Genomic DNA, 12,198 nt, shown 5'->3' on the forward strand with positions numbered 1-12,198 from the left:
TCCATTGTTTTGTTTCCAGTTCACAGCTGATGAGTAGGGGTTCCAAGTGTCGGACCCCCACCAATCTGAAAAACAGGCTGAAAAAACCATCCACAGCCCGCCCTCTGTCCGAGCTACTACTCACCTCCTCATGAAAACAAATAAGGTTAGTCTGACAACTTCTGTCCCTTGGTAAACCCATGCTGGTTATCACTTATAATATTATTTACAGTCACATACTCCTGTATATAGTCCCTTAAGAGTCCTTCAAACATATTTCCCACAACAGAAGTTAAACTAACTGGTCTATAATTACCTGTGGAGGACCTAGATCCTTTTTTGAATATGGGCACCACGTTTGCCTTGCACCAATCACTTGACCCTGTACCAGTACCTAGCGAATCTTAAAAAATTATAAACAGGGGCACAGTAATGACTGAACTGAGCTCTTTAAGGACTCTTAGGTGTAATCCATCTGGACCCAGAGCCTTGTTCATATTTACCTTATTTAACTTATCTCCGTCCAAAATTCAAGAACACTTGCCGGAATTCCGGATCCGGCATTATTTTACATTAAAAAAGCATTAATGCCGGATCCGGGCCCAAGTGTTCCGGATCAATTTTTCTGGATGACAACCGGAGAGACAGATCCGGTATTGCAATGCATTAAAAGAGATGGATTCGCATCCGGATCCGTCTACAAATGGAGTCCATTTGCATACAGATTGCCGGATCTACAACTAGAGCATTGGAAACGTAACCACTCTTGCTGCCAATAAGACAGCTGATGACATATCCCCACAGCGTCTCTCAGAGTTATTGCTATATGTTTTAACTATTTGCCCTCATCGCCCTAAACATGCTACACGCCTAAATAACCTAGCAGCTCTACACGTTTCTTCTTCATTTTGTGATGCCTCATCAGGAACCAAAAATGTGAGCTTAGAACAAGAGCAGATTCCAAGTATCAATGGGCATTTATAACATGCAACCCCTCTCTCACAGGGGCAGCGCTCCGGCGCTATGATAGCCATGGTCAGCTCTCTTATTGGCAGCAAGAGTGGTTACATTTCCAATGCTCTAGTTGTAAATGAGAGACAAAGAGAACACTTTTTATCCCCAGCATTTTCCAGTGTAATTGCTCTTATTCTGCTAGAGGTCTTGGGTGTTTGATCAGCTGCGTCTGGGACAGCTGCACACCCACCTATCAGCATTAGTGCACAGTCCAGTGCCTATACCTACCCGTGGGATGTAGCTTTTGGGGGTCATTTATTTTGTGCTTCCTTGCTAGTAGCAAATAGATTCCCTGTGGTAGTTGCTATCCAAACAATTGGACGTGTCGCTTATTAAAGTTGGATTTTATATTCACCTACTTCTAGTTTTGGGTAATAATAATAAACTTTTTTTGTTTTCAGTTTTCAGCACCCCCATTCACTTTGATATGTTTTGTTCAAGCATTTAGGGGTCGCATACCTATTGCTGGATGTACTAACAGCCCCAGCACCACATATATTAGCTCCTTTCTCTTCTTTTGTCTATACAGAGCTAAAAAAAACATTTTGTAACTCTGCCTTTTCCATATCTTCAGTGAATAACCCCCATTTACCATTTTTTAGGGGACCTACCTGCTCAGACCTTGGTTTTTTAGCATTTATATATTTAAATAATTTTTGGGCATTTGTTTTGCTCTCTTTTGCCACCTGCTGTTTGTTTTTTATTTTTGCTAATTTTATCTCCTTTTACAGATTTGTAATCTTCAAACGCTCCAGCTGACCCCTCAGATTTGTATTTTTTAAATGCCCTTTTTTTGTCTTTTATTGCCCTTTTTACAGTAGCTGTAAGCCACGGGGGGGGGTTTAATTTTAGCCATTTATACTTGATACCTAAAGGAATAAATTTTTTTGTGCAATTACTCAATGTGGATTTAAAGCTCTCCCATTTATCCTCAGTATTATTCTGTGACAGCAGCTGCCCCCAGTCTATGCCCTGAAATGTTGCCCTCAACCCAAGGAAATTAGCCTTTTTAAAATTCAGTGTCTTTTCTCTGCCTGGCAGAGTTTGCTTCTTATAGTTTAGAGGGAATATAATTATATTGTGGTCACTATTACCTAGTGTTTCTCGAACAGTAACAGTTCCAACAAGCTCTGCATCATTAGAAATTACCAGATCCAACAGAGTATTGCCCCTAGTAGGAGCTTCTACAAACTGGCCCATAAAGTGGTCCTTCAGAAAGTTGAGGAATCTTCTCCCCTTTGCGGTTGAGGTAGAACCATGACCCCAGTCAATGTCTGGGAAGTTAAAATCTACCATTATGACCACTGTGCCAGCCTGTGCCGCCTGCTCTATTTGGTTATACAGTTGCATTTCTATCTCCTCTGTGATGTTAGGGGATCTATAGATTACACCAAGTATTATTGTTTCAGTGTTTATATCCCTTTGAAATTCCACCCATACGGTTTCCACATCCTCACCATCTTCACCCACAATTGCCTCTTTCACACTTGTCTTCAGATCACTCCTCACATACAGGCACACGCCACCACCTTTTCTATTGACCCTGTCTTTCCTAAATAGTGTAAAAACTCTCAATATTAACAGCCCAGTCATGTGAAGAGTCCGACCATGTCTCAGCCATACAAACTACATCTATGTGTTCTTCTAGTTCCATAGCCTCCAGCTCCCCCATTTTGCTAGCTAGACTTCTGGCATTTGTGAAAATACATTTTAAATTACTATTACCTGTAAAGTGAATATCCTGGATTTTTGGGTTACCTTGGTTGATGTTTGTATGTAACAGGTTCTTGTTACCAGCAGCTCTATTTTTCATCGGTGAACAGTTCTGCCCAGTCTTCTCCCTACTTTCCTCGCTAACCCCAGCCCCCACTAAATCCCCACTGTCCTCTTCTATATCCCACTCTCTATCTACACTATCTACCCCTTTATTAGTATGACCCCACCACCCTCCCCCAGATCCTAGTTTAAAAGCTCCTCCAGCCGTCTAACCATTTTTCCCCCAGAGCAGTTGCACCCTCTCCATTAAGGTGCAGCCCGTCCCTACTGTAGAGCCTGTAACCGACCGCGAAGTTGGCCCAGTTCTCCATGAACCCAAACCTTTCCTTCCTGCACCAGCTTCTGAGCCACTTATTTAACTCCCTAAGCTCCAGTTGTCTCCCTGGTGACACTCATGTCGCTGTTAGTATTTCTGAAAACACTACCTTGGAGGTCCTGGACTTGAGCTTCTCTTCTAGTTCCCTAAAATAATTTTTAAGGCAGGCTGGAAAAGGAAAAGCCTGCCTACGTTCACGTATCCAGCATAGCCGCATAATGCTGGGGACAGCTGGATGCCCTCCAACTACAATGGACTTCAACAGGGATCCATCCTTTTTCCAAAATAACTGTCAGGAAGCAGCCAGACCAAAAGATCTTCATGTATACATATATCTATACAGTATCTTCTTTTATGAGCCATGTGATGTATGATTCAGGAAATGCTGCGATTTGTTTCTTCAGATCCTGCGTTCTATGAGATCAGTTAATTTCACAACTTCTGACCACAGAGACATTTACTTTGATTCCAATGGAGACTTTCCAGCAGTGTACGATATTGTGAACTGGCAAATTGGACCCCAGGGAAGTGTTCAGCATCTAAAAGTGGGTAGTTATGATGGCAGCACTCAGCAAGGAAACAAAATCATGGTAAACAACTCCGCCATCCAGTGGACAGGAAAGCAAATGCAGGTATTGCTAATGATGAACTTATAGATTGGCATAACTAAGGCATGATTCCTATGATTGTGTAGGTACTTTGCTTTACGTACTTCATACTGATCTTGAGCTGTATCATGTGTCGCTCTAAAGTTTCAGATTTTCCTCTCTCTAGATCCCCATCTCTACCTGCAGTCACAGTTGTCCCCCAGGCTTCCGAAAAGCTGAAATACCTGGAAAGCCTGTGTGCTGCTTCCAATGTGTCCAGTGTCCTCCAGGAGATATCTCAAATCAGACAGGTACTTCAAAGGACTACTGACCCTTAGAATAAAGTTTTCATATAAAACATATAAAGATGAACGTTGAAACCTAATATTGTCTTCCAGTAGCCCCAAACCCAACCCTAATAATATAAATTTATCTCATCCTCTGATACATTTTTAAAGGGATTGGCCAGGTTGGGGCTGAGGTGCTATTCCAGACACAACTTCTAGACAGGTATACTGTTTTTGAAAGAAAGCAGTCATTTATTTTTCCAAATCTTCTACAGACTAGTGTTGATCGAGCATGCTCGGCACATCGCTGTGTTCGGCCAAATAATGCTCGAGCGTGATGCTCAAGTTTCCTCCCCGAACGTTTGCTGCTAAGCAACCAATAAACGTGCAGGCAAGTACTGCCACTCACTGTAATTTCGTAGCGATGTTGGTTACTGGCATTACAGAGATTGGCTGGCTATAAAGCACCCGATGACACGTGTTCGGCTCAGTCTTAGTCAGGGAGAGCTGTGCTGTAGAAGCGACAGATAGTATAGGGAATTGAATAAAAAAAAATTGTTAGGCAGGGTTGGTGTTAGAGACCCAAAAGTCCTTTTAAGGACTATAGTTGCATCTGGTAGCAAAATATATTTTAAGGCGCAACTTGCGCTAAATAGCTTGCAATTTTTTGGCCGCTGCAGACAGTGACATTACCTGCGCTACATCTCCTGTTTAAAGTGTACGCATACAAAATATATCTGTGACATCCAGTGTACTTTTTCCATAGACGGTGTCTGCTGCGGACAGTTACATTACCTGCGCTACATCTCCTGTATAACGTTTGCGCATCCTAAATATCAGTGACATTCAGTCTAATTTTTTCTCTGATAGTGGCAGAGACATTATGCAGAAGGCGAGCAGTTAGGGACAGGGAAGTGGTCATGCTACTGATGGTGCCCACAGAGGCTGTGGCCATGGGCGTGGTGAAACTGTGCCTGCTGCAAGAGCACAAGAAACACACTCATCCACGATACCTAGCTTCATGTCCCAGTTTGCAGGGCGGTGTAGGACACCACTCTCGAATTTAGACCAGTGCGACCAGGTGGTCGGTTGGATTGCAGCAGATAATGCTTCCAGTTGGTTAAGCACCACCCTGTCTTCCACCATGTCCAGTCTCAGTAGCCAAGAGTCTGGTCAACACAATCCTCACCCTGATCCTCCTTCCTCCCACCATGGAGAGTCTTGGAAAACAAGTGATCCCACACTTGGATATTCCGAGGAGCTCTTTTCATCGCCATTCCTTGATTTGAGCCTCTTACCAAGGATGAGACACAGTTGTCAATAAGTGTGAGTTTGTTGTTAGGTCAACAAGTCAGGAGGATGACCAGAGTGAGGAAGTGGAAGAGGAGGTGGTGGATGATGAAAACACTGAAACAACCTGGAAAGGTGGCAAGTCGAGCGAGGACAGCAGTACAGAGGGGGAGGGATCCGCAGCACCGCAACAGGCTGGAAGAGGCAGTGGGGTGGAAAAAGGGAGAACGCGGGCCACAACAAACAGGCCCGCAACTGTTCCCTGGAACACCCCCTTGTGGCAGTCTCCCTTGCCAAGGGGTAGGTGTTCTGCAGTCTTGCGCTTTTTTGAGGAAAGTGCGGATGATAAAAGAATTTTCCCACAGATGAGGTAGGGGGCGGCACAGTCACACAGACAGTAGGCGTTGACAGTCAGTGCGATTCACACGGCTGGCGAGGGCACATACGCTCGGTGGTGAACAGCTGAACGTGGAGAGTAAAGTGCAAATAATACCGATGTAGAAGAAGAGAGGAACAGCGGCACTCACCCATATGCCATTAATAACAGCAGCTTTATTCAAAATCAAGTAAGGCAGGAAGCGGACAATTCAAGAGCACGCATCAAACAGCGGCAGCCGTTTCGCGCTACATGCGCTTCCTCAGGCTACATCGGTATAAAATAATTTTCATTTGCAACCTGTGCCGTACCAAAAAGAGCAGGGGCGTGAACACTAGCAACCTCACCACCACCAGCATGATCCGCCACATGGCATCAAAGCACCCTAATAGGTGGGCTGAACGCCTGGGTCCACAATCAGTGTCTGCGGGTCACACCACTGCCTCCTCTTCACCTGTGATACATGCTCACCAATCACCTGTCCAAAACGCAGGCCCAGATGTCTCCCGCCATGCACCTGGACCTTCGCAAACACCATCAGCTAGCACATCCACTTCTGTGTCCCAGCATACAGATGTCCATACCCCAGGCCTTAGAACGAAAGCGCAAATACCCAGCCACCCACCCACAGGCCATAGCACTAATTGCACACCTTTTCAAATTGCTGGCCCTGGAAATGTTTCCATATAGGCTTGTGGACACTGAGGCTTTCCGCAGCCTGATGGCAGCAGCGGTCCCCTCATTACTCAGTCCCCAGCCGCCACTAATTTTCCCCATAGATGCCCCCAAATCATGTGCCAGTAACAAGTACCCCCATAGATGCCCCCCAATCATGTGCTAGTAACAAGTACCCCCATAAATGTCCCCCAATCTTGTGCCATTAACAAGTGCCCCATAGATGCCCCCTAATCATGTGCCCGAATATCATGTTGGCCATGCTTTGTGAGCAGCAGAGGGCAGTAGTGGAATACCAGCTGCAACATGGTTGTCGCTTTTCCAGTCAGCTTCCGCTCTTCACAAGCGACGAGTGGGCATTGATGTCTGACCTCTGAGAGGTTTTAGGCAACTTTGAGGAATCAACACAGATGGTGAGCGGCGATGCCGCTATTATCAGCGTAACCATCCCACTTCTGTGTCTACTGAAACGCCCACTGCTCACAATGAAGAAGGACGCTTTGCATGTGGAAGAGGTGGAAATGGGGAAAGACAGTACACAGGGTGATAGCCAGAAGAGGAGGAAGAGGAGAATGAGAGTTATCCTCCTGATGAGGAAAGCGAAGTCTTGACTGTTGGCACTCTGGCACACATGGCTGACTTTATGTTATGCTGCCTTTCCCGTGACCCTCGCGTTATGCGCATTTTGGCCAACACTGATTACTGGTTGTTTACCCTTCTCGACCCCAGCTACAAAGAGAACTTCTCATCTCTCAATCCTGTGATGCAGAGGACGAGCAAAATGGTGCAATACCAGAAGGTCCTTGTGGAAAAATTGCTCCAAAAATTTCCAGCTGACAACGCTGGCAGCAGAGTACGTAGTTCCTTGGGCAACTGAGGAGGGGAGATGAGGGGAACACACAGCAGTTCCAACAGAGGCAGGGCAACACTCTCCAAGGCCTGGGACAGTTTCATGATACCCCGCCAGCAACCTCACCCTGATGCGCGGCCTAGTGTCACAAGGAGAGAAAAGTTTTCGAAGATGGTGAAGGAGTACATAGCAGACAGTGTCAGCGTCCTCAATGATCCCTCAGTGCCTTACAACTACTGGGTGTCCAAGCTGAAAACATGGCACGAACTGGCGCTCTACACCTTGGAGGTGCTGGCCTGCCCTGAGGCCAGTATTTTGTCAGAGCGGGTATTTAGTGCTGCTGGGGGCATAATAACTAATAAGCGCATCCGACTGTCAACTGAAAATGCTGACAGGTTGACTGTTATCAAAATAAACAAGGCCTGGATTGCCCCTGACTTCTCTACTCCACCAGAGGAAAGCGGCTGAACATAAAGGCACTTTAAATGTGGCTTTTATGGTGTACAGTAATGAGCGGCAGGGGCAATATTCAAATTCACGATATTTCACGAATATTTGGGCGAATATTCATCATATATTCGCAAATGTGAGAATTCGTGATCTCCAGTCATTATTTTCTTGATTGCGAAAATCGGCAATAAAAATTTGCGATCCGAAAATTTGCGATCAACACTACTCTTAAAGTCAAAGATATTGCAGCCTTCTCATTGGCCCACAAGCAAGAAGCAGTGAGGGATCATGGGTACTGATGAAAAGAAATCTAGAATATTTGCGATTACGAAGATATAGCACTATATTCTAGATATTTGCGAATTCTTCGAAGTACCAATATTCGCGATAAAAATTTGCGATTAGAATATTCGCGATCAACACTAATGGTGTATTGAATACACTGTATTCCCATGCACCCCTTCCACCACGAAAAGGGTTATATGGTTCAATCTTCCTTTTCTCGCTCTCCTCCTCCATCATATCAACATGGTTATTAGGCTGCACTCGCTCCTAATGTTTTAGCGGGTCAGATCAGCAGCAGGCCCTCAACCATAATTTTTTCGATGGTCAGATCAGCAGCAGGCCCTCAACCATAATTTTTTCGATGGTCAGCTCAGCAGCCACCCCTCAACCATAATTTTTTCAATGGTCAGATCAGCAGCAGGCATTCGCCCCTAATGTTTTAGAGAGTCAGCTCAGCAGCAGACCCTCAACCATAATTTTTTCGATAGTAAGCTCATCAGCACACCCTTGCCCCTAATGTTTTAGAGAGTCAGCTCAGCAGCAGGCCCTTGCCAATAATTTTTCCCATGGTCAGATCAGCAGCAGGCCCTTGCCCCTAATGTTTTAGAGATTAAGGCTCAGCTCACCAGCACACCCTAAACCATAATTTTTTCAATGGTCAGCTCAGCAGCAGGCCCTCAACCATAATTTTTTCCATGGTCAGATCAGCAGCAGGCCCTCACCCCTAATGTTTTAGATGGTCAGCTCAGCAGCAGACCCTCGCCCCTAATGTTTTAGATGGTCAGATCAGCAGCAGACCCTCACCCCTAATGTTTTAGAGGGTCACCAACAGGCCCTTGCTTCTAATGTTTTACAGGGTCACCAGCAGGCCGGCAATCATAATTTTTCAAGGGTGTGTATGATGCCCTCCTTTATGTGTAATAAAGGGTGTATTGTAGTGCCGGTTCCTTGTAATTTTTGGCAGCCCTTTTAACTTAGTGCATAGGCTTAATGAGTGTAGGAGTCCCACTACCTGAACAATTGTACCACAATGTGAATGAGGCCCTCCTTTATGTGATATACAGGTAGTATCGGAGCGCCACTTCCTTGTAATTTTTGGAAGCACTTGCACTTTATATATAAGTAAATATACAGGAAAGAATGTTTCCTAACAATTTTTCCCCTAAAATCGATTTTATCTTCGGTTTGGTGCGTATTATTGTCAGTCTGTAAAAGTGGCGTACTACTCGGACAACATCGTTCCCAGCAGTGACCTGGGAGTCCAAGATGCATCCAGACATCCTCCCCATGCTGTTCCCGAACCATTTCAGTGGTGTTGTCATCAATTTATGACCTTTTCATGTGAACCAGACACCGTCCTCTCTTCAGACCAGGGGGCGCCTGGTTTAATGCTCGGGTTCTCCCATTGACTTCCATTGTCTACTGAGCACCTGAGCATCCCGAGGTGTTTTACTCGAGCACCCAAGCACTTTGGTGCTCGATCAACACTAGTACAGACCCTTTAAAGGAGTTTTCCAAAATCACAATATTGATGGACTATCAACCGAGAGAGTGAAGTCAAAGTGCAGAGGGTGCAGCAGTTGCAGAGAAAGCAGAGCCTCTAGGTGTAATGCCATTTCCCCCGTTCCTCCTGGAGGCTCATTTTCATATATTAAAACATAATTTTTCTCAGCAATGTGGGCACATATGAACAAAGGACCAGCACAGATGACCTTCAGCTGCTAAGCGTACATGCAACAGGTCAGTTTCATAGGTACAAATCTGCTCACAGATGCCCATCAATATCAGACTCTTGTCATTCTCTGTACTGATCAAAGTAAATATTGACGAGGCTTCAGCACTGCACCTCTTTCAAACATCTGATTGATGGGGATGCTGAGAGTCAGTCCCTATGGATCTGTTATTATATGATTATCTGAATGATAAGCCCTTATATATTGTAACCCTGGACAATCCCTTCAAGATAGTGTCCGAATGAGATGCAAAGAAGGACTAAATGTTAATGATAGAGCTTCTGAAACAAAAATGGATCCATGAAGAGCACATAAAATGTCTATTGTTCTAGAGGGAACCTGTCACCGTGACACAATCCTTTTAGACTGGGCAGAATGTGTGACGACCAAAAAAAATAAATCTTGTGGCATCATCTCCAATAAATGGCCAACAAAAGTTCTAAATAGGGTTTAGGAAAAGTGAATCCATCCTCCAACTGAAGGTATAGGAGTCATGGCTAATAGAAGTTTATCATGTGTAATTTGTTTTGATACATTTTTATAAAAAGTTAGCATGTTATCTTGCTGTCATTGACTAATGGTGTATTTCGTCTCTATTGCCACCATGTCATCATGATATGTATTCATCTAAATCTAAAGTGGTTCAAATTAATGCTATCATTCATGAATCTATTTCCTCCATGCTAGATTCCATTGACTGTTTCCAATGTCCATTGGATCAGTGGCCAAATATTCTACAGAGCCAATGCCTCCCGAAGACCATGGAGTTCCTTTCCTTTGAAGAGCCATTAGGAGCAACATTGGCAGCCACCAGTATTACATCCTCTACAATCCCAGTTGCCTTATTGGGACTTTTTATCCATTATAAGACTACTCCCATTGTCAGAGCCAATAACTACTCCATAAGTTGTCTTCTTCTGCTGTCCATCTCTCTCTGCTTTTTGTGCGCTTTAGCTTTTATTGGTTATCCATATCCTGAGAAATGTCTTCTCCGCCAGGTAGCATTTGGCTTGGTCTTTTGCTTATGTGTCTCGTGTGTGCTAGCTAAAACCATTACAGTCGTCATAGCCTTCAAAGCCACCAAGCCAGACAGCAGCTTAAGAAAATGGACTGGTGCAAAAACATCCTACTTTGTCATAGGGCTGGGTGTCCTTATTCAGCTTTTTATTTGTGTCATGTGGCTGTCCCTTTCCGCACCATTCCCAGACCATGACATGTTCAGCCTACCTGGAGTAATCATAGCTCACTGTAATGAAGGATCTAAGACTGCTTTTTGGTGTATGCTTGGATACTTGGGTTTTATGGCTACCATCAGCTTCATCCTTGCCTTCCTAGCCCGACAACTTCCAGATAGCTTCAATGAGGCCAAGTTCATTACCTTCAGCATGTTGGCCTTTCTAAGTGTCTGGGTGTCCTTTATACCAGCCTACCTAAGTGCTAGAGGCAAGTATACCTCAGCCATGGAGATTTTTGCCATACTGTCATCAAGTTGGTCATTGCTTATATGTATATTCATGCCCAAGGTCTTTATTATCCTCTTTAGACCAGAGCTGAACACAAAAGACAATCTGATGGGGAAAGGTAAAAAATAAACCAAAAATAAAAAAGTAACCTATGTAACATCATTGTGGATGTGGAATAAAGATGAATATGTAACACTACATTGAATTACATGGTCATTAAGACTTGCTCTTCAACAGAATTTGGAGGGCATTATTGTAACCGGGCCTTGCAATGCCAGAAGCGACTTTCTCCTTCATCTTAGCCAGGTTAAGGATGAATAAAATGTAAGATAATTGATCTGTAGTAAACAGTGTCTACGTGTTAAGTGTAAGCAGAGTGATGACTCAATGGTTGGACACTGTTGTCTTGGGCACTGAGGCCTTCTGTTCACACCTGATCGGGGATAACATCTACAAAAAGGTTTACATAACAGTACTTTGATGTGGCTTATATAATGTTACAATATAAAAATATTAGATCCATGTATGTAGATACATGAGAAACCTCTACACAAGTACATATACAGTAAACATCATTTTTGTACATAAACTATAAGTATATTAAAAGAAAAAACAGCGTAACTCACGTTGTACTCAGACGGACCTCATACAAAACTGCATTTCTAAGATCCCAGATCAGACCTTCTAATTCTTTATAATTTTATTTCGGATTTATTTTTAGATTCAGGTTTTACTTTATATTCTTTTTACCTTTTATCTAGGGCAGCTCACAGGTTTAATGTAAAGAACAAAACGTATGACAATGAAAAAAATCTGCTGTATTGTATATTTATTGATTTTGAAAACTTCAATAAAAATATTGTTAAAAAAAAAAACTCATATGAAAGTCATTCAGTATTTGGGTGGAACTTATACAGTATTCATGTGGGACTCATGCATTAGTTATACTGAATGCATACAAAATTCATACATTTCTCAAATAATCTTTATTTCAATAGGGACAACATATTCCATAGCGCTTTACAGAGGGTACAAACTCCGACATTATATAGCAACAAACAAGTCACAAAAGGTAAAAAGTGCTTGTTTTGTATAATGCTCTGGCCATCTTAACACA

At 43.6% G+C, this 12,198-nt stretch overlaps 1 pseudogene; it reads left to right on the forward strand.

Annotated features, from left to right (window-relative positions):
* The window catches only part of LOC120988921, a 42,310-nt pseudogene extending 31,025 nt beyond the window's left edge, over positions 1 to 11,285 (forward strand).
* Positions 11,286 to 12,198: the final 913 nt, after the last annotated feature.

Source organism: Bufo bufo, chromosome 1, assembly GCF_905171765.1.
Source record: "Bufo bufo chromosome 1, aBufBuf1.1, whole genome shotgun sequence".
NCBI lineage: Eukaryota > Metazoa > Chordata > Amphibia > Anura > Bufonidae > Bufo > Bufo bufo.